The sequence below is a fragment of the Meles meles genome, chromosome 8 (genome assembly GCF_922984935.1).
Source record: "Meles meles chromosome 8, mMelMel3.1 paternal haplotype, whole genome shotgun sequence".
NCBI lineage: Eukaryota > Metazoa > Chordata > Mammalia > Carnivora > Mustelidae > Meles > Meles meles.
The window spans coordinates 8927913-8950081 of record NC_060073.1 but is presented as its reverse complement, the minus strand read 5'-3'; the positions used below and the strand labels follow the sequence as shown (position 1 = coordinate 8950081).

Genomic DNA, 22169 nt, shown 5'->3' with positions numbered 1-22169 from the left:
AGACCATGGTGGCCGGAGCTCAGTTCTGGAGATCTGGGGTCAGAAGAGCAGGGAAGGCCAACAGCCCTTTGCAACCCCTTGAGATCTCTCTTGAGTGAGACAGGGAGCAAGGGAAGGTCGTGAGTGAGGCGTGACACGAACTGACTAATGCTTTAAAAGGACAGAGCCCGATGCTGTGCTAAGGGACCAGAGAGTACCCAGGGCAGAAACAGGGAGAGCGGTTTGGAAACAGGTGCCATCCTCCCAGTGATGAGAGACAAGGCGGCCATGATCAGGGCAGTAAGGACAGAGATGCGGAGAAGGGACTAGATTGCGGATCTGGAAGACGGAGCCGATGGAAGTTCGTAATCACCTATGTACAGGCTGTAAAAGAATTAGGGGAGTCCACGGGGCGCCTGGGTGGCTCAGTCGGTTAAGCGTCTGCCTTCAGCTCAGGTCATGATCCCAGAGTCCTGAGTCCCGTTTGGGGCTCCTTGCTCAACAGGCAGCCTGCTTCTCCCTCTGCCTGCCGCTCTCCCTGCTTGTGCTGTCTCTCTCTGTCTCTCTGACAGATAAATAAATGGAATCTTTAAAAAAAAAAAAAAAGAATTAGAGGAGTCCAGGGTGATGTCAAAGTTTCAGCCTGACCAACCTGGGGGTAAAACTGACGTTCACGGAGAGAAATACGGTCTGTGGGAGGCACCTGGTGGAGGTGGGGAGAAGGGAGGAAAAGAGAGAATTTTCCCACCAGGTGTTTAAGCTCTGTTGTTTTTTTTTTTTTAAGATTTTATTTATGTATTTGACAGAGAGAGAGAGAGATCACAAGCAGGCAGAGAGGCAGGCAGAGAGAGAGAGGGGAAAGCAGGCTCCCCACTGAGCAGGCAGCTTGATGTGGGGCTCGATCCCAGGACCCTGGGATCATGACCTGAGCCGAAGGCAGGGGCTTAACCCACTGAGCCACCCAGGCGCCCCCAAGCTCTGTTTCTAATTGGTAAAGTCAGCCTTGCACAGGAGATGGGCCACGTGATCCAGCAGTCCCCCCACTGGGTATATACTCACAAGAATTAAAAGCGGGTACTCGTGCAGGGGCGTGTACACAGCCCACGTTCTGAGAAGCCGCCTTCACAACAGCCAAAATGTGGAAGCCACCCAAACGTCCATCAACAGTTGAATGGATAAACAAAACTGGGCGTGTGTGTTCAATGGAGTACGCTTCCGCTTGCTACAGCGTGCACAAACCTAGCAGACCTCGCGCGCAGTGAAATCAAGCCAGATGCAAAAGGACAAATGTAGGATTCCACTGATACGAGGGACCCAAAGTGGTTAAGTTCAGAGAGGCAGAAAATGAAACGGCGGTTGTCAGGGACTGGAGGGAGGAGGGAAGAGAAAAGTGGTGTTCGATGGGTCCACAGTTTCTGTCGGGGAAGATGGAGATGTTCTGGAGACAGACGGTAGCAACGGCTGCACACGGGTGTGAGTGTCCTTGATGCCACCAACCGAACACCTCCCATGGTTAAAATGGAAAGCTTTATGTTACGTATACTTTATGATTTAAAAAAAATAGATGGTGATCTCACAGCTTAGTCCACTGACAAGGGCTGTAGAAGGTGCGCACACACAAATGCAAATGAAAAATGATCCTAGAGTTGTCCCATGGTGAGCTGGGGGGCCAGGAGTACCCGCATCCATTCCTCCAAGTGGCTTCGGAATGAGGGGCAGGGGCCAAACGGGAGCCTGTTCCAGGCAGAAAGGACAGTGTGAAAGAGGACAGGACCAGGGCGCCTGGGTGACTCAGTCAGTTAAGTGTCCAACTTTTGATTTCAACTCAGGTCGTGATCTTAGGATTGTGAGATACGAGCCCGGCGTTGGGCTCCTCACTAAGCACAGAGCCTGCTTGCGATTCTCTCTCTCTCTCCTTCTGCCCTTTCCCCTACTCTCTGCGCACTCTCTCTCTCTTTCTCAAATAAATAAATAAAATCTTAAAAAAAGAAGAAAAAGAAAGAAAGAGGACAGGACTGGAGTAAGACACTCAGAGAAGCAAAGTGAGCAAAGAAGATTGGAACAGCAGGAACGGGCACCACGTGGCACGCAGCGTGGGAGGCCTGACGACAGCCTGGGTGACCAAGGGCAAGAGCGCGTGGCCAGCAATCCCACTTGAGGCTGATGAAGGGCCACACAGCTCAGACTGAGCACTTACTGTGCGTCTAAGCAGCAGACGGGGACTAAGTGACTCAGTCCGCACAGCCACCGACCCTGTAAGGGGAGTCCCCCAGTCATCCCCGGTTCACAAAGGAGGACGCTGGAAACCTCCCAAGGTCGGAGCACGGCAGAAACAGGATTCACGCTCAGGCAGTGCAGCCCTGCAGCCGGGCTCTCAGCCTCTCGTCTCCGCACCTCCTGATGGCGGGCAGCGTGACCCACAGCCCCGACGTCAGCTTCCCAGGATTCTACCCTTCCAAACTCACTAGAGCATTTAGGACACCGTGTGACTGGGTCAATGTCTTGATTCAAGACCCCCACTGGGGGGCGCCTGGGGGGCTCAGTCTTTAAGCGTCTGCCTTTGGCTCAGGTCATGATCCCGGGGTCCTGGGATCAAGCCCCACATGGGGCTCCCTGCTCAGTGGAAAGCCTGCTTCTCCCTCTCCCTCTGTGCTCTCATTCTCTCTCGATCTCAGTCTCTCTCAAGTAAAATAAATAAAATATTTTTTAAAAGAAGAAGAAGAAGATTGGGGGAGGGGGGAGAGCCCCTTGGTCCAAACCTCACAATCTTACCTCAAAGCGCCCCGAAGGCTTTCTGATCAAACCTCCTTATCTGCGTATTTACCAGAACGACTCTCTATGACAACAGCCGACAGCCGCGTTGCCATGACAAATGCGAGTTGTGTGCTGTTCAAACGCGTTTCTAACAATCAAGGGAAATGGCAGAATCCTTCTGAGAAGTGATGTAGAGATAGCTGGAGGCTCGTGGCGGGGGCAGGAAAGGGTCGTTTCTGGCGTCCCGGGAGGTCACGTTGACACAAAACGCAGCCTCAAAGTCCACGCTAGTGTGGGACGTGGAAGTGGGTTTGCGAGGAGACGTCAGGGTCCGGGGAGAGCCTACAGCGCGGTCGGTCAAGGAGTCTCCACCAGGGAGAACCGTGCTCTCACCTCTAGTGTGAACCCCGAAGCCACAGCAAGTCCCTCCCAGCCGCACAGATTTTATCTGAATCCCTGTGCTGGGCGGCTTTGCTTCTGCCTTCAGGGCTGGCTCTCGGTAAAGGCTCCTTGAAGGAAGCAATACTGTAATCTCAGAGTATACCAGGCCCTTGGAGGAAGGGGGTCAAACCCCAGACACCTTTCAGTCTCAAGACACTTAACAGGGGCGCCTGGGTGGCTCAGTGGGTTAAAGCCTCTGCCTTCGGCTCAGGTCATGATCTCAGGGTCCTGGGATCGAGTCCCGCATCGGGCTCTCTGCTCAGCGGGGAGCCTGCTTCCCTTCCTCTCTCTCTGCCTCTCTCTCTGCCTACTTGTGATCTCTCTGTCAAATAAATAAATAAAATCTTAAAAAAAAAAAAGACAATAAAGGCCGACAAAGTATACTGCAGAGTAAAGCCAGCCGCACTGGGAAGGCAAACACTGCAACAAGCTAGAAGCCGCTTCCAGAAGGCGCGAGAGGACTGTCCAGCCATGCGCGAGTACTAGGAAGCCAGCCAGAAGCTCCTGCCTTCACCTGTTTTATGTGCCTGCCACAGTGTGCCCGGGGACCTCCCCGGTCTCCACTGGACGTGAAACCTAGTAGAACCCCAGCCTCGGGGGAGCTGACGCAGGGAGGCCCGAGCACCCCAGGACAGCAAGGGACACTGAACCCAGACTCAGAGGCTCGGGGGGACCTGGGGGTGCTGATTCAAATGCTCAGAAAAACTGGGAGAGGGGTGCCTGGGTGGCTCAGCCGGTTAAGTGGTTAAGCGGTTAAGCGTTTGCCTTCAGCTCAGGTCACGTCAGGGTGGTTGGATGGAGTCCTGCAAACACAGGCTCCCTGCTCAGGGGGGAGTCCGCTTGCCTCTCCTTCTGCCCCTCACCCCCCATCACTTTTGGTTTTGCTTTCTCTGTCTCTCAAATAAATTTTTAAAATCTTTGGGTTTGTTTTTTTTTTTTAGATTTTATCTATTTATTTGACAGAGAGAGAGGCAGCAAGAGAGAAAACACAAGCAGGGGGAGTGGGAGAGGGAGAAGCAGGCTTCCTGCCAAGCAGGGAGCCCAATGCCGGGCTCCATCCCAGGATTCTGGGATCATGACCTGAGCTGAGGCTGCGGCCCAACATCTGAGCCACCCAGGCGCCCTTCAAATAAATAAATAAAATCTTTAAAAGAAAGAAAGAAAGAAGAAGGAAGGAGAGAGGGAGGGAGAGAGGAAGGAAGGAAGGAGGAAGGAAACCAGGGAGCCCAAGGCACGGGGAAGAGCCCCTCAGACACACCGCAGCAGGGGGGACCGGCATCAGGGAAGGGAAGGGAAGGGCAATGTCTGCTGGAAGGGAAAGGCGCTCACGGGAAGCTGGAGGCGGGGGCGAAATGGCAGCCGGGTCAGGGCAGCATCCGGGGCTAAGCCAAGGGCGTGAACCGCACCCTGAGAGCCAAGAGGAGCCACTGCAGAAGGTGAAGCGGGAGTAACGGGATCTGATTTTTATTTTAGACGGCCCTCTACTTAAGCTCCCTCCACCTGCGGCCGAAAGATCTGGGCGGGGCAGACCCCTGAGGAGGTGATTGCGGTCATCAACGAAAATCGAAAATCGGAGTCAGCAGCCCTGGAGCTCGGAAAAGCAGGCTGGAACCCCCCCCCCCCCCGTGACCCCAAGAGAGTCTAGTGTCGGAAAATTAAAGACCCCGGGACAGGTCCGTGGGAAATGCTGCCATTTGTGAGCTTTTGGGAAGGGAAGCGCTCACGAGGGGCCTGGGAAGGGAGGGGAGAAGCCGCCCTAAGCACACAGACAAGGAGACTTGTCACTTGGCGGAGGGCGGGGAAGCTTCCAGGAGGGAGGGCGTAGGGCGCCAAGCCCCCAGAGGCTGCGCTGGGCGGAGTAAGGATTAACCAGAAAGCACTGGGGGGGGGGGGGGGCGGTGGGGAGCCCAGGGGCGATGGGGGGGCCACTGGGATGAGTGGGAGGCAAGGAAAGAGCGCCCTTTCTAGCATGTTGGCTCCACGGGAACACCCCACAGATAGCCAGTGGGGGAGGGGCTGAGGGAGGGGTTCTTTAAACAGGGGAAGAAGGGGTGCACAGAGGTATTAGTAGGAAGGAGATACCAAGGTAGAGGTGGGGTGCTGGCGAGAGAAGGGGTGAGTGAAGGCGACACACTGAACCCCTGGTGGGATCCCACATGGTGCTGGGATGGGATGGGATGGGATGGGATGGGATGGGATGGGATGGGATGGGGGAGGGGGCTTCCCGGGACAAGGGAGGGTGGGTGAGGGGAGAGCTGATGAGCTCGGACTCCCCAGCGCCAGGGCTGTCACTAGGCTCCAGCTGACAGGCTCCACAAAGATTTCCCACATTTCTAGAAAGGCCATACATTCCCTATTTTCCGTGGAATCTCCTGATTTTTAAATGTGGAGTGCTACTTTAAAAAAAAAAAAAAAAACTGGAAGTCTTATGCAGGCCCAAATCCTGGCTATAGGGCCTGGACTGAGTCAAGAACCTCCCTCCCCCTCCTTAGTGCCCTGTGATCCAGAATCTTCGCTCTCCAGTTACTTCTTCCTCTCTTTCGCCCTTCACGTGGGTGTCTCCCCTCAGGAAGGCCTCAGAAAGCATTTCCTTTATAGGATCAAAGATACTTCTCCTTCAACTCTAGCTGATCTTCAACGAGACACGGATACTAACTCTTTGATCCTAAGTCCTTGGCCTCTGCCGCACGCTGAACACTGAATTTAATAGACGCTGTCCTGTAAGTCACTTACACCGACCATGTAAATGGTCCGCAGCAACCCCCCGTCCAAAAAAGAGCCTGGAGAATTCTTCTGTAGCAAGTGCATTCTCTGCAGGATTTTCAGAAAGCTGAAGAGGAAGGAGGACTTGAATTTCTAGGCCCTGGAGAGGGAGGCACTTCCGCGCCTGGAAGTCTCGGTCCTATGTGGACACTATCATCGCCCCGGTCTCCAGATGGGATGTGTCCTTACCAAGACCCAAGACCGTCCTTTTAGTCCCACCACCTTCTCTCACCTGCATTTGGGGTGGAAACTGACACTGCCCGGCTCGGCTGGAGGTTTCCTCAGGTTTATTCTGGTCTTTGCATTCCAGGGCTGATGGTTGTGATGTGTTCTAACAACAAGGACAAGGATTATTAAAGGGTCACTCTTTTTTTTTTTTAAGATTTTATTTATTTATTTGACAGACAGAGATCACAAGCAGGCAGAGAGGCAGGCAGAGAGACAGAGAGGAGGAAGTAGGTTCCCTGTCAAGCAGAGAGCCGGATGTGGGACTCGATCCCAAGACCCTGAGATCATGACCTGAGCTGAAGGCAGAGGCTTAATCCACTGAGCCACCCAGGTGTCCCTAAAGGGTCACTCTTGAAGTCGTCCAATTGATTAACATTTCTCCATGGGTATATAAAAAACCCAGAGGCCCCAACTTTTCCCCCCACCACCTCCCAGCCCAGCCCCCTCCACCCTCACTTGGAAGCTCTGCCTGTAGAAGAAAGAACAAAAAAGGGGAGTTGACAAAAACTGGAAAACATCCTGTGGCAAAAGTCCAGTGAACCTTGTACAAGGGGAACGATGCTATCTCGGGGTCATAGATTCAGCAAGCCCTGTTCCCGTCCTCAAGGATTTTGCAATGGTGGAAGGAGAGAGATAAGGTCCAGTGTAACACTGTGAAAAAGAATGTGTAGAAAGGAGGGTTGTGAGTTACTGTCCACTGAGCATCTCCTCTCTGTCCAGCACTGAGCTGGATGCCATGGGACGGAGTCTGAAGTCCACTGGGAGGAGTTCCTAAAACTTTATGTGAGAGCTCTCCAATCCTGGGTGACCACCATCTCGGATGGGGGATCCCAACAGGCAGGAAAGCCCACCTGGCCATGGGATTCCCTGGTCAAGGCCAAGATTCCATCTGACAACAACATAGAAACCAGGTCGTAGAGAACATGATTATGACCAACAGCTCCAGTGAGATGTTCTTTTCATGTGTTTGCACACGTTGAACATCATCCCAAGAAATTACTCTTCCCCAAGAGAAAGCAACTTGGAACTTAATGAGCAGAATGAGCCTGGATCTTCAACTTCAAACTGCCGAATTTTCTTATTCATGCTTCCTTCTCACAGATAGTTGATCTCTCCTGCCCCAAGCTTTCAAAGGGATGTTGGAGGCACTTAAATTTTTCCTCACCATAAGAGTAAGAAAATCCGCTATTATACCTTCCTAACAGCTGGAACCATGGATCATTTGTCTCTATGTCCCTGTTTATAGAGCCTAGCAGAGCTTCTCAGGCACTATGGAAATGTCTGTGGCTAGGAAGGAAGAGAGGAAGGAAGGAAGGAAGGAAGGGAAGGAGGGAGGGGGGAAATAATATTCTTTTAGCTGAATGATGCTTGCATTTCTTTAAAAACCAATGGCGTGAAGACTTCCAAGGCTCCTAAAAGCTACACATACATTAACCCCATTAATCGATGCTGATTCTTCTTAGTCCACAGATTTTTAAAATTCTAATAGATTAATCAAGGGTGAATCATTCTAGAGAAACAATCTTGCCTTTTCCAGAAAGGGCTTGGTTGAGTAACTCTCTTCTATTTCATGTTGTTCAGTTTTCAATTATAAAATGAGACTCAGAAGAAGTTCAAATAACCACAGAAGAAAGGAATGCTTTTTTTCTTTCAGAAAGAACTGAATAATAATAGCAAGCACATCAGCACTCACCATGTGCCAAAAGCTATTTTATCTTGTATGTTAACTCCTTATGGCAACTCTAGAGACAGTAGCTACACTTACTTTGTTCTACACAAGAGAAAATTGAGGCCCAGAGAGTTTGAGTAACTTGCCCAAGATCACACAGCTGGGACGTGGCAGTGCTAGGATCTGAAACCAAGCCCTCTGGTTCATGAACTCACACTCTAAACCGTTAAACCAACCACTCGGGTCCAGCAGCATATATTAGAAAATGAGAAAAGTCCGAGACAAAGTTACTACAATGCCCCAAATAAGAAGTCATCCTGAAGAAAGTATGGCTCTTAGCTACATGTGTATCTCCTCACAGTGTCCTCTTGGAGTAACTTGTGGCCAAAACTTGAGTACTTTAAAATAACAAAGTAGGAGCGCTTGGGTGGCTCAGTCGGTTAAGCGTCAACTTTTGGTTTCTGCTCAGGTCATGATCTCAGGATCGTGAGATGGAGCCCCACGTTGGAACCCTTGAGAGATTCTCTCTCCTTCTCCCTGTGTCTCCCCACCCCAGTCCATGCTCTCTCTCTTTCTCAAATAAATAAATAAAACTTTTTTTAAAAGGGGGGGCATCTTGGTGGCTCAGTGGGTTAAAGCCTCTGCCTTCAGCTCAGGTCATGATCCCAGGGTCCTGGGATCGAGCCCTGCGTCGGGCTCTGCGCTCAGCAGGGAGCCTGCTTCCTCCTCTCTCTCTGCCTGCCTCTCCACCTACTTGTGATCTCTGTCAAATAAATAAATAAAATCTTTAAAAAAAAGAGAGAGAGAGAGAGAGAAATAACAGAGTAATATTACTAAAACTAGCAAAACGAACATTCCGTAGTAGCTGGACTGGACAAAGGGATAGGAAGGGAATCCAGTTCCAATTCACTTTAGAAAAAGAAACAATCATGCTTTCAAGCAAATGGCTTTCTGATCCAAATATAAAATTCATCTGAGGGCGCCTGGGTGGCTCAGTAGGTTAAGCCACTGCCTTCGGCTCAGGTCATGATCTCAGGGTCCTAGGATCCAGTCCCGCATCGGGCTCTCTGCTCAGCGGGGAGCCTGCTTCCCTCTCTCTCTCTCTGCCTGCCTCTCTGTCTACTTGTGATCTCTCTCTGTCAAATAAATAAATAAAATCTTTAAAAAATAATAAAAAAAAAATAAAATTCATCTGAAACCACCAAAACAGGTCACAAGCCTTAAAAATCCTACCTCAACCGGAGGAGGAACCCACTGTTCAATGCAGCCATACTGGAGGCACGAGAGATTAACATTAAGTCCTACATGACCCTAAACAAGACGCTGTCAGTGACAAAAAACCAGACCTAGAGAAAGCTTGCAGTGGGGGGAGGGGCGGGGTGGAACTCTTTCCCAGCGCCATTTTGGTTTTATCCAGAATACAGAGGTTGAGAAACGTAGAGGAAGGAAGGAATGGCATAGGGAGGGAAATAGCCATGAAATTAAACAGTGTACAGTCCTAAATGCCCTTAAAGCTTTTCCTCTTAAATGCACTTCTCAGTGTGGAAAACATTGTCCTAGGTGGCGTGAAAGCTTGGAAAAGATTAAGGCGGGATCCAGCCCATGACATAGCTTCTATCGTGCCCCAAGGTGGGCCTGATGATAACCTCAAAGCCAAGCAAAGGACCAAACCCACAACTTCAGCTGACATGTTCTGAGCTGACCAAAGGAGAACCCCAGGGGCTGGCTGGCAGAGAACACACTGTTGGCTTGAGACCGGACAACCTGGCATCATCATTCCAGGGCACAGCCACTGTGGGACAGGAAAGGACGTGGAGGAAGGACAGGCTGCAGCCGTGGGAGTCATCCTCCCCCACCCCCGCATACTCCAAGACCTCACAGTCCTGCGTTTCACATCTAAAGGTCATGGTGAAATATGTGGAGAAAACGGATTTGTGGCTATTCCTATTATTACTGACTCTGTGCAAAATAAGTACAAAGTGCAGAACACGTAGCCGTTAAATGGTATTATCACTGTCCGTGTGGCTATGTCCCTAATGGGAATCACTGACAAGTTCCTGGCCAAGTAGAATGAGCTGAACACTTTCATTCAAATCATGAGATCATGGTTTTTGGCCAACAGATTGGTAAAAAGTAAAAGAGATCTCTAAAAGCCAACAAAGGTATGGAAAAAGCCGAGGTTTTCACACGCAGAAGTGGGAATGGACGTGAATACAGCCTTTCGGGAGGGCAATTTAGAGTAGCTTTAAAATGTTCGATGCACGTGCTCCTTCAGCCGGCAATGCCATCTCTAAGAATTCAGGGGAAGTATTTGAGCGTGTGCTCTGAGTGGTGTGTGCAAGGATGTTTGCAGACACTGGAAATAACCTAAAGTTCCGTCTAGAACAATCATTAAACATAGAATTCTTTATCTATGCCATGCCATAGTCCGTAGCGGTGAAAAAGAATGAACATTGACCTACATATTATTAAAGGGGGTGGGGGAAGCAAATTGCAAAACAAGACGGTTCAATCTTATTTATGGTTTCTCTTATTTTTTTAACCTTTTTTTAAGACCTAATTTTTTTTTTAAAGATTTTATTTATTTGACAGACAGAGATTACAAATAGCTGGAGAGGCAGGCAGAAACAGAGGAGAAGCAGGCTCCCTGCTGAGCAGACAGCCCAATGCAGGGCTTGATCCCAGGACCCTGAGATCATGACCTGAGCCGAAGGCAGAGGCTTTAACCCACTGAGCCACCCAGGCACCCCTTAAGAGTTAATTTTAAGTAATCTCTACACCCAACGTGGGGCTCGAACTTAGAACCCAGAGATCAAGAGTCGCAGAGTTGAATGCTCTACTGAATGAGGCAGCCAGGGGTCCCATGTATGGTTTCTTTTCACCCACCAGACTACAGACACCTGCGTGAACACACAGATGCACAGAGCAAAGTCTGCTGGGCGCACACCGAGAGGACGTCAGCGGGTTACGCTAAGGAGGAACACACAGCAGGGTTTTGGGGACGAGGAGGACTTCTTGGATTGTTTCAGTGTTTCCCAAAACTGAATTGCTATGTGGTGTAAATAAAAATTAAATTCTGGGGGTGGGGGGGATGGGCACAATAGAGAAAAAAATTAAATCTCCACCAACGTTGGTCCTAAAAACGCCCAACTGCGTGTGCATCGGGGGTGCAAAATATTTTACCAGCTGTGATTACTTCCACAAGAGGAAGTCGGCTCAGCAAATATTTATTGAGCACCTACTGTGGGCCAGGCACTGTTTGCGACTCTGGGGAAGTATTACAAAGATCTGTCTCGGGGCGCCTGGGTGGCTCAGTGGGTTAAAGCCTCTGCCTTCGGCTCAGGTCATGACCCCAGGGTCCTGGGATCGAGCCCCTCATCAGGCTCCCTGCTCTGCAAGGAGCCTGCTTCCTCCTCTCTCTCTGCCTGCCTTTCTGCCTAGTTGTGATTTCTCTCTGTCAAATAAATAAAAATATTAAAAAAAAAAAAAGATCTGCCTCGACGGAGTTTACATTCCAGTGGAGTTCACGGCGGCATATCTGCTTTGAGGGGAGGGCAGTGCTTCTGGGAGAGAAGCGTGGGCTGATACAATGTGCCCAGGGTAGGGGGGCAAGGCAGAGATAGGCTCTAGTCCTCTCTTCTAGGCCAGGGAAAGAGGAAGAGGCAAGACCCAGAGCACCTGCTGGCCCCTCACTGAACATGGTCTGTGTCTGCTCCAATCAGCTGCACAAGCTGGGGTGTCTCTTGTCAGCTGGAAGGCCGCCCCCCACCCCCCCCGCAGAACAGGGAATCGCGGAGGGGAGGTGACTCGGAAGAGGCCCACCATCTAGAAAGTGCAGCTCAACTTACTGCAGGGGTCACCAGGCCATATTCACAAATATCAAATCGTCATGAGGAAACTCTAAAACTGACCTAGAACCCAAGTTCTAGGTCAAGTCTCTCTCAATAAAACGAGAAAGAGAAAAAGTGGAACTGAGTGTGTGGGATAGCCAAGAGATTAACAGTAGAATTCAACGTGAGAAAGTTAAGGGAATCCTCCGTACCCCAGACCAACCTGCATTTCGAGGGACGGCCAGCGGAGAGCCCATGGTAAATACAGAGGAATGACTCCATAATAGTGAAATTGTCAACATCCTTATGAGCCAGTAGGGGGAGATTTCAGGCTAGGGCGGGTCTTTCCTGAGGCCTTCAAATCACACCTTACAGGCACCGGGCTGCCCCACCTGAACCCCGCCCCTCCCCAACCCTGCCTGCTTCCCTGTCAAGCCAGTTCACACGGGTGCTGGAAGGCTCAGGTAATCTGATTGGCCGGGAGATTCGTGTTTGCTAGGGAAGATTGGCTTTGTTAAGATCAAAGTCAAGTTTCAACCTGTTCCTCCCAAACCTACGTGCAGTCCCTCGTAGAGCCTGACATAGGGCGTGGTGAGCAGCTTTGCATAGCTCTGATGATTTATAAAATCCAAGTGGGTTTTAAAACTGCTCAGTACAGGATAGTGGAAATTAGACTAAAGAACCACCCCCACAAGGCATCTGGGTGCCTCAGACGGTGAAGGGTTAAACATCCGCAGTCGGCTCAGGTCATGGTCTCAGGGTCTTGGGATGGAGCCCTGTGCAGCTCCCTGCTCAGGAGGGAATCTGCTTCTCTCCCTTTGCCCTTCCCCCACTGCTCCTGCAAGCGTTCCCGCTCTCAAATAAATAAAATCTTTTCTAAAATATTAAAAAAAAAAAGAAAGAAAGAACCACCTCCACTCCATTTCCACTTTGAATTAAGAGAATCAGCTGGGGGATTCCTGACCCACCAGTATGGTCTCTCCCTCAACAGGGAAGTCCTTCCTCCCTCCGGGACCTTGCGGTCTGTGGATAAGGAACCAGCACAAACACCAGGTCAGCCGCCCGTGACCAAGTCTGCGCTGGGCTGAGAACGGTATTTCTTTCTTGACCAATGGACATTGCTCAAACACACTGGCCCAGATTAAAACACACAATTCCTCACCCACTTCCCCAGGAGTGATTTCTGATCTCAATGCCTCAAAATCTGCTTTCTAGAAGGACTTTGCCCAAACCTGAGAAAGATAAACACCTTCACCACACCCCAGCCTGGCTGTCCTCGAAGGCGGCTTGGAAACGCTGTGAAAGGCGTGCATGGGAGTGCTTTGCACTGGGACCCCGCAGATGCTCTCCTGTGCTCACGGGCCTGTATGTCACAGCCAAGTGCTTCCCAGCAAAGTACACAAGCGCTTTGTCTCATTCTGCAATGGTCGGCACTGGCCATGGGGCTACGGGGGCCACCGCTGTGTGTGTCCTGCTTACAGCCTGGTGGGGGGGTGGTTAGCTTGCCACCACAAAGAGCCGGCCAGCCCCACCTTGCTTCAGGTGGAAATCACAACTCTCCACATCCTGGCTGGGCTTTCCGGTCCAGAATTTCACTAGGAAGGAAGGGAGGGAGGGACAAGGAGGAGGGGGAAACAAAAGAAGGCGCTTTCTTCGTATGACTCTCTTAATAAAACAGAGCCTGGTCAGGGCACTCCATGTCTCATCAGAAAGACACACGTTTTCAATTAATACAAACAAAAATAATCAACTGCGAACAGAAACATCAAGTCACGATCCCAGACCGGAGCAATGGGTGACATTTGAGATGCCAGCCACCGGTTTTGGAGAAAAGTAATCAGATGTGGGGATCTCCCTTCTCGGCCCAGCTTTCTCCCCCTACCCCTTCCCCGCTTCAGTTCACAGCCATGGGCTCTCCCCTGTAGTTCCAGTGGCGGCCATCTTGAATGCCCCCCTCCCCGCCCACCAAACCCCCATTCGGTGCCCTTTGCCCTCCACAGCCACCATGTCCCCTTCTAGGTCCCCAGGCTTTTCTTTATCTCCTTTTCCACTCCAACAAGGCAGTCCCGCATGCTGGCCAAGTGTGGTTTGATGACCAGGAAGCAAGCGTTCCCTGCTTTCCACCCTTGTTAAATCCGACTCATCCACAGCTCAAGGAGAGCAGCCAACCTTCAGACCCTTAGCCATGACCTTAGGAAACCAGTTCTGGTGGGTGTTTCTTTTGTTGGTTTTCCCGGATTGGGTTGGGTCGGGTCACAGTCAGGACTGGGATGGCGAACAAGCAGGCTGCATCCTTCCCTCACAGAGCTGATAGTCTGATGGCGGAGGCAGACAGACCGGCAACTAGTAGAGACTGAAAATCTAGTAGGAATAGTGCTGAGAACGGGAAGGTACAGGGCAGCAGGAGCGCACAGTTGGGGGATACGAGGGTGGCAAGGAAGAATTATTCCCAGAAGAAATGTTCCCCTAAACCAAAACCCAAAGGATGAGGAAGAGAAGCCTATTTAAAAGTCAGGGGGCCAGAGACGGCAGGGGATGGTAAAGATTGCTGGGAAGAGCTGAGTGTGGCCCAGAGCCCAGCTTGAGGCTGCAGAACTTAACGGTGGCCAGAGTCACAAGCAGGGGCAAGCTTTCCTGGGGCTTTGGGCTGGAACACAGAAGGGCTAAGACACACAGGCTCAGGGTTCATGGCCATTTCTTCCCTGCGTGAACCTGTACATGGCTCAGGCTGTCTTAATACAGCATCCTGATTCCACTCTTCACTCTCCTTTAGCGAGAGCTCATCGAATGCGCATGAACACAGAGCAACGGGAACCCAATCCAGCCCAAAGAGAGTAAGCAGGTGACACGCCCCACTCCCCGTGTTTTTTCCTGTACTTGGTCCTACACCCAGAAGCGCCCTCTCAAAGTTTCTCCAGAATGACGTCACGAGAACAGGGCAGGCAAAGCTTCGTGGGACACGCAGGAACTGACCATTTCCCCTTCAGAAATCATCAAATGCCGAAAGTGAATGGGCGCAGGACGTGCTGGGCGGGCTTCTTACCCAGCTCATTGGCAAGGTCTGGAACCACCATCCCGTGGCAAGAACCCTATTACTCCAAGGTGTTTTTTCCTTTTGATAAACAGTAATGTGTAATTTCCCATTTCTAAGGACAATAATGACTTCAAACAAAGGGCAGGCACCAAAAGCAGTATTTAGAGGGAGCGGTTCTCCTCCGTAGCTGATTGGCGGCTCCGTGAAAAATAACTTTTTGTCCAAAAAAAAAAAAAAAAAAAAAAACAGCCCTTGGTTTAAAGTATGAATTTGTCTCTTCGATCTGATTTGGAAGACAAGTCATTTTTGGAGATACAGGGTGTTCAAATAGAGAAAGAAAAGCAAAGAGCAGGGCGCCTGGGTGGCTCAGTGGGTTAAAGCCTCCGCCTTCGGCTCAGGTCATGATGTCAGGGTCCTGGGATCGAGCCCCGCATCAGGCTCTCTGCTGACCAGGGAGCCTGCTTCTTCCTCTCTCTCTGCCTGCCTCTCTGACTACTTGTGATCTCTGTCTGTCAAATAAATAAATAAAATATTTTTTAAAAAGAAAAGCAAAGAGCACCTCCTCCAAGCAGGTCCCCGGGACTACCAGCTCTCGCCCCTGCCTATGCATGGCACTAAGTAGGCTTACCTGCTACTCTTCCCTCCCACAGAGAAATTCCTAGAATTTATTTTCTAGGAATTTAGACAATCCACCAAGGCTGCCTCCACTCGCTCACTTAACCTCCCTAATCTGCCTAAAGGGCCCACTTGAAATTCAAGTCGTGAGCCGAACTTGCACTGTGACAAGTAGAAAATGCCCTGTCATTAGTCAGTCCTGCCTGTTCACATTCCAGCGCTCTCTGCTGCCTGGCCCCTGGAGGCGGAGGCCACGGGCGCTGGATGGAAAGGCCTTCCAAAGCCTTCTTTGTCACCTGGGCCACAGTAGGGACCTCAAGACAGGGAGGGGTCAAGTGCCCCGCTATGCCCCAGGGTTGTGTCCCATCCCAGAGAGAAAAGCAAGACAGGGAACTACCCATGCTGTGCGTGAGGCTTTGTTAAAAGGCTCTCCTGTCCCAAAATACTGGCCGGGGTTGGCCAGCTCCAGGTCCATCCCTGAGACCATCCCTGGGACCAAAAAAGCCCTCTTTTTAATGTAAACGTCCCGAAGTGTTTACATATATGGCTCAGCAGAGTACAAAGCTGTGGGCTGAGGAAAGTCTGGCCCAAGGGAAGAGTTAGTTACCCCCAAACACACTATTTGGAGCTTAGAGACCCCCCAGGGTCAGGAGGCCAACTCTCCCAGCAGCCACTAGGAACTCTGGGCTTGGTCTCGAGCAACTTCCCAACAGCCCCCCAGGGTCTTCTTTCCCCAATTTCCTACCAACATTGCCCCTCTCCCAGTCCCAGCTGGCCCCCGCAGGGCCTGTGGCTTGCAGCAGCCCCAAGGTGGGTAAAAATCAGCCCAGCAAAGGGTCCCAAGACCCAAGGACGGCCTGGCGATCAGCAGCCGAACGGAGTGTGGGGGCAGATGCTGCCTAGAGACTGTTTTCTCCTCTGGCCCTCACCGCTCGGCTTTCCCTCCCAACCTGTCTCCCTCCTACTCCTCTGGGGCCAAGAGTCTCTTTGGGAGGCTCGTATACTCCCTGGACGCTGGCGGCCCCGTGGTTACAGTATGGGGGGCTTCAGGGTGTTAACCGGTTTTTGGCTAAAGCAAAAACCAGAGTTCTGGCTGGGGTCTGGGGACAAGTGGACATTGCAAGCGTGCTTCTTTACTTAGGTTAGAAGCTCTTTTGGGGTGCCAGGAGGGACTTAGGGAGATAGGGGAACAGGGCTGACATGGCCCCAGAGCCCTTCCCCCTCTCCCTGCTCCCTGTGGGTCCTCTCTTCCTGCCTCCCCTCTCTTGCAGCTTTCCCGGCTCCCAGCAGCTCATTCCAGGCTTCCCCCTTCCCTCCCTCTCCTGCTCATCCAGGCAGCCTTGTCCCTCGGCCCGCCCCCCACCCCTCGCTCTTCTGCTTTCCCTGTAGATTTCTGCTTCCTTGTTCCCTCATCCACCCCCCAGCTCCAGAATAAAGGGCCAGCGGTTCCTCTCGGTGGAGGCCTCAGCTGCTTCCTCTTGGGCGGAGTGCAGGTGGCAGGTGGGGGTGGGTGGGGCTACTTCGTCCCCGCAGGAAGCTCGAGGTGAGGATTGTTAGCAAGTCCAGGGTGGGTGCTAGTTGGCCCACAGCCCTGGAGCCATCAGACCAGACTGGCAGGCCCAAGAATAAAACGGGAAGCTCTCTCCACAGTGGAGAACTGCTCTGTTCTGCCCCCAGACTCTTCTCACACAAAGCCAGACTCACCCCCAGAGAGGGAGCCAGCTGGCCTGAGGGAGGGATGCGTGCAGGCCCTGGGCTGTGGAGAATTCCAGGCTGCTGGGCCAGCAGTTGGCAGTTGGGGGGGGGGGGGTTATAATGCAAACACTTTGATGACAGCTACTCCCTTGTTGACCATCATCCTGGAAGACTGAAGAGTGGAAAAGACCCAGGGTGACACTGAGCAGGAGGGGCTGGCAGCAAGGGGGGCCGCCGAACCTGGGCCAAGGGTTCCCTTCACTGGAGGCCTGGAATCTATCTCCTACCTCCAGAATGGGCAAACGGGTGAGAGCCTTTTCTTTTCCTTTCCTTCCCGAGCAGGATCAGAAACCAGACCGCGTGGTCTCGTGTGTCATTCTAGGTTCTTCTTAGTTCTTCTCTTTCCCCTCCCACCGCACCCCACCTTGCTGAGCTTCCCCACGCCCTTCACGTCCACACCTCACCCCTGCTCTTCCCCTCTGCCTGGAGTGTACGTCCCACACTCCTCTCCAAACCTGGAAACAGTCCTGTGTTACTAACACAGGCTGCTCCGTGTCGGAGCACAAGAACACCCGAGTATTTAACGCATAAGCTTCCCAGTCAGACCCGGCCCTGTTGGAATGCTGCCCTATACCCTGTGTGACCCTGAACCAATGGCTTAACCTCTCTGAGCTCCGGCTTGCCCATAAGTAAGAAAAAGAATACCCACTTCATGGGACTGTTGTAGAAGCCAAGAGAGTTAAAGCACATGGGATACACACGGAAGGCCTCCCACAAAGTACTCTGGAGTACTTGCGGCCGCTCACAGTGTTTACGTACCCCGCCCACACTGTGTGTGCTCACTCACGCCGTCCTCACAACGGCACTCGGTACTGTATCACCCCCATTTTACGGATAAGGGAAGTGAAGCACCAGAGCTGTTCGACCACTTGCCCAGGATCGTGTAGCTACGAAGTGGGAAAGCTGATAGCTGCTATTATTTTATCATTATTATTCCCCTCCCACACAATAGGCTCATTGAGGAAAGAGGCTTTGCACATACATATTTAATAACTACTTCAGGGCTGTTGTTGAAAGTCAAGGCCCTACCCATTTCAAAAGACCTCTTCCATTTCCTAAAACCTCCCCAGAGTGGGGTGCCTGGTCAGTGGGTTAAGCCTCTGCCTTCGGCTCAGGTCATGATCTCAGGGTCCTGGGATCGAGTCCCGCATCGGGCTCTCTGCTCGGCAGGGAGCCTGCTTCCCTCTCACTCTCTCTGCCTGCCTCTCTGCCTACTTGTGATCTCTCTCTGTCAAATAAATAAATAAAATCTTTAAAAAAAAAATAAATAAATAAATAAATAAATAAAATCTTAAAAAAAAAAAAAAAAAAAAAAACCTCCCCAGAAAAAGGACCCCAACTTCCTCAGGGAAGCAGCAATGGCACTGTGGAAAAGAAAAAAAAAAGGAATAAAATACACACACACACACACACACACACACAGACACACACACACACATATTTTTTTTTAAGATTTTACTTATTTATTTGACAGATGGAGATCACAAGTAGGCAGAGAGGCAGGCAGAGAGAGAGGGGGAAGCAGACTCCCTGCAGAGCAGAGAGCCCGATGCGGGGCTCGATCCCACACCCTGGGATCATGACCTGAGCTGAAGTGATGGCAACAGCAGAGGCTTAACCCACTGAGACACCCAGGAACCCCCCCCCTTTTTTTTTAATCACAAGGTTTCACTCGCCCTAGCAGAGTCACCCCTTCCCAGCTCTGTGAGTCAAGACCAGTGGCTTCACCTCCCCCAAACTCCTCCCCCTGTAGGGCACCGTCTACCCCATAGAGCGGGGACCAGCGTGGGAAGAGCTCGTGGGGGGAGCTCGAGAGGTAAAGCATCTTGTAGACCAGAACACCCCCCACCGTCCACAGAGAGGGTCTTTTCTTCCTTAACCCTTCCCAATCCTTGGCCCCACGGCTGGGAAGCTTTTCCATGAAGGCCAGGCCTCCAGCTTGTGGTGGAAAATAACAGAGATGGTTTTTTTTTGAAGGGAACAGAAACCATGCTCCTCAGCAGAATGTTCCCCACACATTCTCCGTGGCCCCTGGCAGCGCCTCTGCGGGGAGCGTTTGGCCTCCAGGAGCCCTTGGACTCCGGGCTGCTGGCCGCCGTGGGGCTATTCAGAGGCTGGTAAACAGCACATGGCATTCTCGGGCATATGGCAAGCATTCATGCACCGCATTCTTTGTCCTCGTGAGGAGAGAGACAGAGAGCAGCTCTGTGCTGCAGAGCCCAAAAGCAGAACTGCGTCTCCAGGAGCCCCAGCCGGAGAGCACACCCGGGCTGAGACACGCATGCCACCAAGCCCTTGAGCGCTTGCGAAATGAACTTGCCCAAACTTGGAGCTCTTTCTTGAAAACATGGGTTTACTCCTAATTCCAAAGGGAAAGCATGGCACTGTGACAATGGAGAAACTTGGCCATCTCCTCCTTAATCAAGGGCTTGAAGTCATGCAGGTCCTGAGAAGGCAACCCCCCCTCCGCCACGCACTGCTGCTATGGTCTTTCCGGCCTCAAATGCATAACCAGAATCTCACCAAGAGGGAAAGGAGCACCTCATCAGAAAACCCCAGGCCGGGGCGGGGTGTGGGGGGAAGTGACACGTATTCTGCAAAACAGCAGCTCCGTGCGTTTAAAATCAATGTGACAAATGACAAAAGGGCTGAGGAGCGGTTCCAGATGGAAGAGTCTAGAAAGAAGAGACCATGAGAACTAAAGGTCATGTGGGATCGTGGGCAGGGATCGAGGCCAAAATGGCAAAGAAGACCTTGCCAAAAGGCAATCATTGGGAGATTAGTAAAATATTAAAAAATGGACTATCTGTCCGATGATAGTATTTTGCCAACAGTAAGGTTTCGGAATTTGATGACTGTGTTGCAGATACAGAAGATGACATCCACACACGGTAAAATATTTAGAGTAGAGGGTCCTGGTGACCTGCAATTGACTCTAGGGCGCCTGGATGGCTCCGTGGGTTAAAGCCTCTGCCTTCGGCTCAGGTCATGATCTCGGTGTCCTGGGATCGAGCCCCGCATCGGGCTCTCTGCTCAGCGGGGAGTCTGCTTCTCCCTCTGTCTCTGCCTGCCTCTCTGCCTACTTGTGATCTCTCTCTGTCAAATAAATAAATAAAATCTTTAGAAAAAAACTGTCGTATTACTTTATGATCACACCTTAAACACATCCCATGTCATGGGGGCTATTTTAAGAAATCTCAGTATACAGGAGCCTGGGTGGCTCAGTTGGTTAAGCATCTTCCTTCAGCTCAGACCATGATCCCAAGATCCTGGGATCGAGCCTGGGTTCAGCAGGGAGTCTGCTTTTCCTTCTGCTCAGGAGGCTGAGCCCTTCACCCAAAACACTTAACTCGCTTGCCCTCCAGGGAGAGGCACCAGCAGGAGGACAGATCGCTTCCTCCTCTTTCCCATGGCTGGCAGTTTCTGGCAGATGCTATGGTCCTTCGCGGCTGTAGCTCCCGCCGGCACTCCCTCCTCTGCCCCCGGCTCACACTAGATGCCAGGGACACCATTTCCTCCCCCAGGCCCCTCCAGGCCTCTTCAGGCCCCTGGGTGGTACCAGCTTCCTGCTGTCCCTTTTCCCGTCCCCCCCCCCACTTCCCCCAGCCCAGCACTGGCTCCTCTGTCCCTGCCCGCTCCTCCTTGAACAGAACCTTTTCAAAGCCTCTGTGCTTCAGCTCTCTTCCCGTGGAATTTTGTTTCCTTAGGGACACCGACAGATTTAGAAATGAGTTTGTGTGAATGAAAAATATTTACTGCCATTTGTGAGCGTGTGGTGCCTTTCAAAGTCACTCCGCTTGCTTTTTTTTTAAAGATTTTATTTATTTGAGAGAGAGAGTGAGAGAGAGCATGAGAGGGGAGAAGGTCAGAGGGAGAAGCAGACTCCTCACGGAGCTTGGACCCTGATGTGGGGCTCGATCCTGGGACTCTGGGATCATGACCTGAGCCGAAAGCAGTCACCCAACCAACTGAGCCTCCCAGGCGCCCAGTTACTCCACTTTTGGAATTGTCCCCTGAACCACACGACCTCCCACACACAATCCCGCTGCCAAAGGCAAGGTACAAGGCTGGGGGAGCCCAGCCCAGCCCCTTCCCACGACTCCTGCCCGAGACCTCAAGTGTAAGACTTCGTGCATCTGGGCCCCACAGGACCAGAGGGAATACCAGAGAGCACCCTATTCTCATCAAGGACTGAGAGAGGGTGGGGGGGTGGCTGGAGATGAAGGCAGCAGGCAGAACAGAGGGAGGGGGGAAATGAGAGGAGCCAAAGGCAGGGCAAAGAAGAGTCCGCTTGGAAGGGCTCTCCACATACCTCTCTAGCCCCCGGCCCCTCCTTGCTGCTGTCCCTTCTGTGGTCACAGTCACTGTGGGATGGAGAGTTCTTGTTCCCCCGCCATGACCTCCAGACCGGGTCTAATATGGAAGCTGGCAGCTGAGAGGTTTCTCACGTTTGAATGGCCAGGAGCCACATTCCTTCTCCATCCCACCCACCACCCATGACTATCCCAGCCGCTGAGAGTCGCCACCAGCCTACAACCCCCTTTCTTAAGCTTAAAAAAAAAAAAATGCTAACTGATATATTACTGACAGTCTGAGTCGTCCTGTCCACGGGATCTTGCCAGAGTTCCCCCCGGCTGTGTACACGAGTGCACCCCACTGTCACCCACTCGTCCCGCCCTTCAGACACCAGCACCCGCCATCTCAGCGTGCACGCTCTGTCCCGCCCCACACGCACAGCTTCAGAATTGAGGAAGGATTCGGGATTGGGCTGAGCGCTGGAAGAATGAAAGCAGCACTGGGAGGGCTCCCGAGGAGGTTAGAGCCTGCGTGCGGGTGTGCGTGCCGGTGAGCCCCCGTGTCCTGTTGCTCTTAAGTGGGCCTGCGGGGCTGTGCACCTGCCTCTCTGGGACCCCACACCCAACCTCGTGCTCCCAGCAAACTAACCTATGGCTCTGATATAGATGCTTCCCCCTCTGATGTCGTGTCCTTGCACAGTTGACAACCCGGGTACCAGAGCAGACCCCTTGGCTCTACGGATACGTGTCCCCGTTTCATGGGGGAAGCAGCAAAGGCTCAAAGGGGTGAAGTGTCTTGCCTACTT

The 22169-nt window shown here is 51.9% G+C and overlaps 1 long non-coding RNA gene across 1 annotated transcript in view; it reads right to left on the bottom strand.

The window, feature by feature from the left end:
- The window catches only part of LOC123948436, a 45900-nt gene extending 33907 nt beyond the window's left edge, over positions 1–11993 (bottom strand). The window contains exons 1-2 of the long non-coding RNA XR_006819975.1: positions 11888–11993; positions 6170–6268 (exon numbers count right to left, since the gene is read on the bottom strand). This is a non-coding gene — a long non-coding RNA (uncharacterized LOC123948436). The remainder of the gene's footprint in view (positions 1–6169; positions 6269–11887) is intronic.
- Between the last annotated feature and the right edge of the window lie 10176 nt (positions 11994–22169).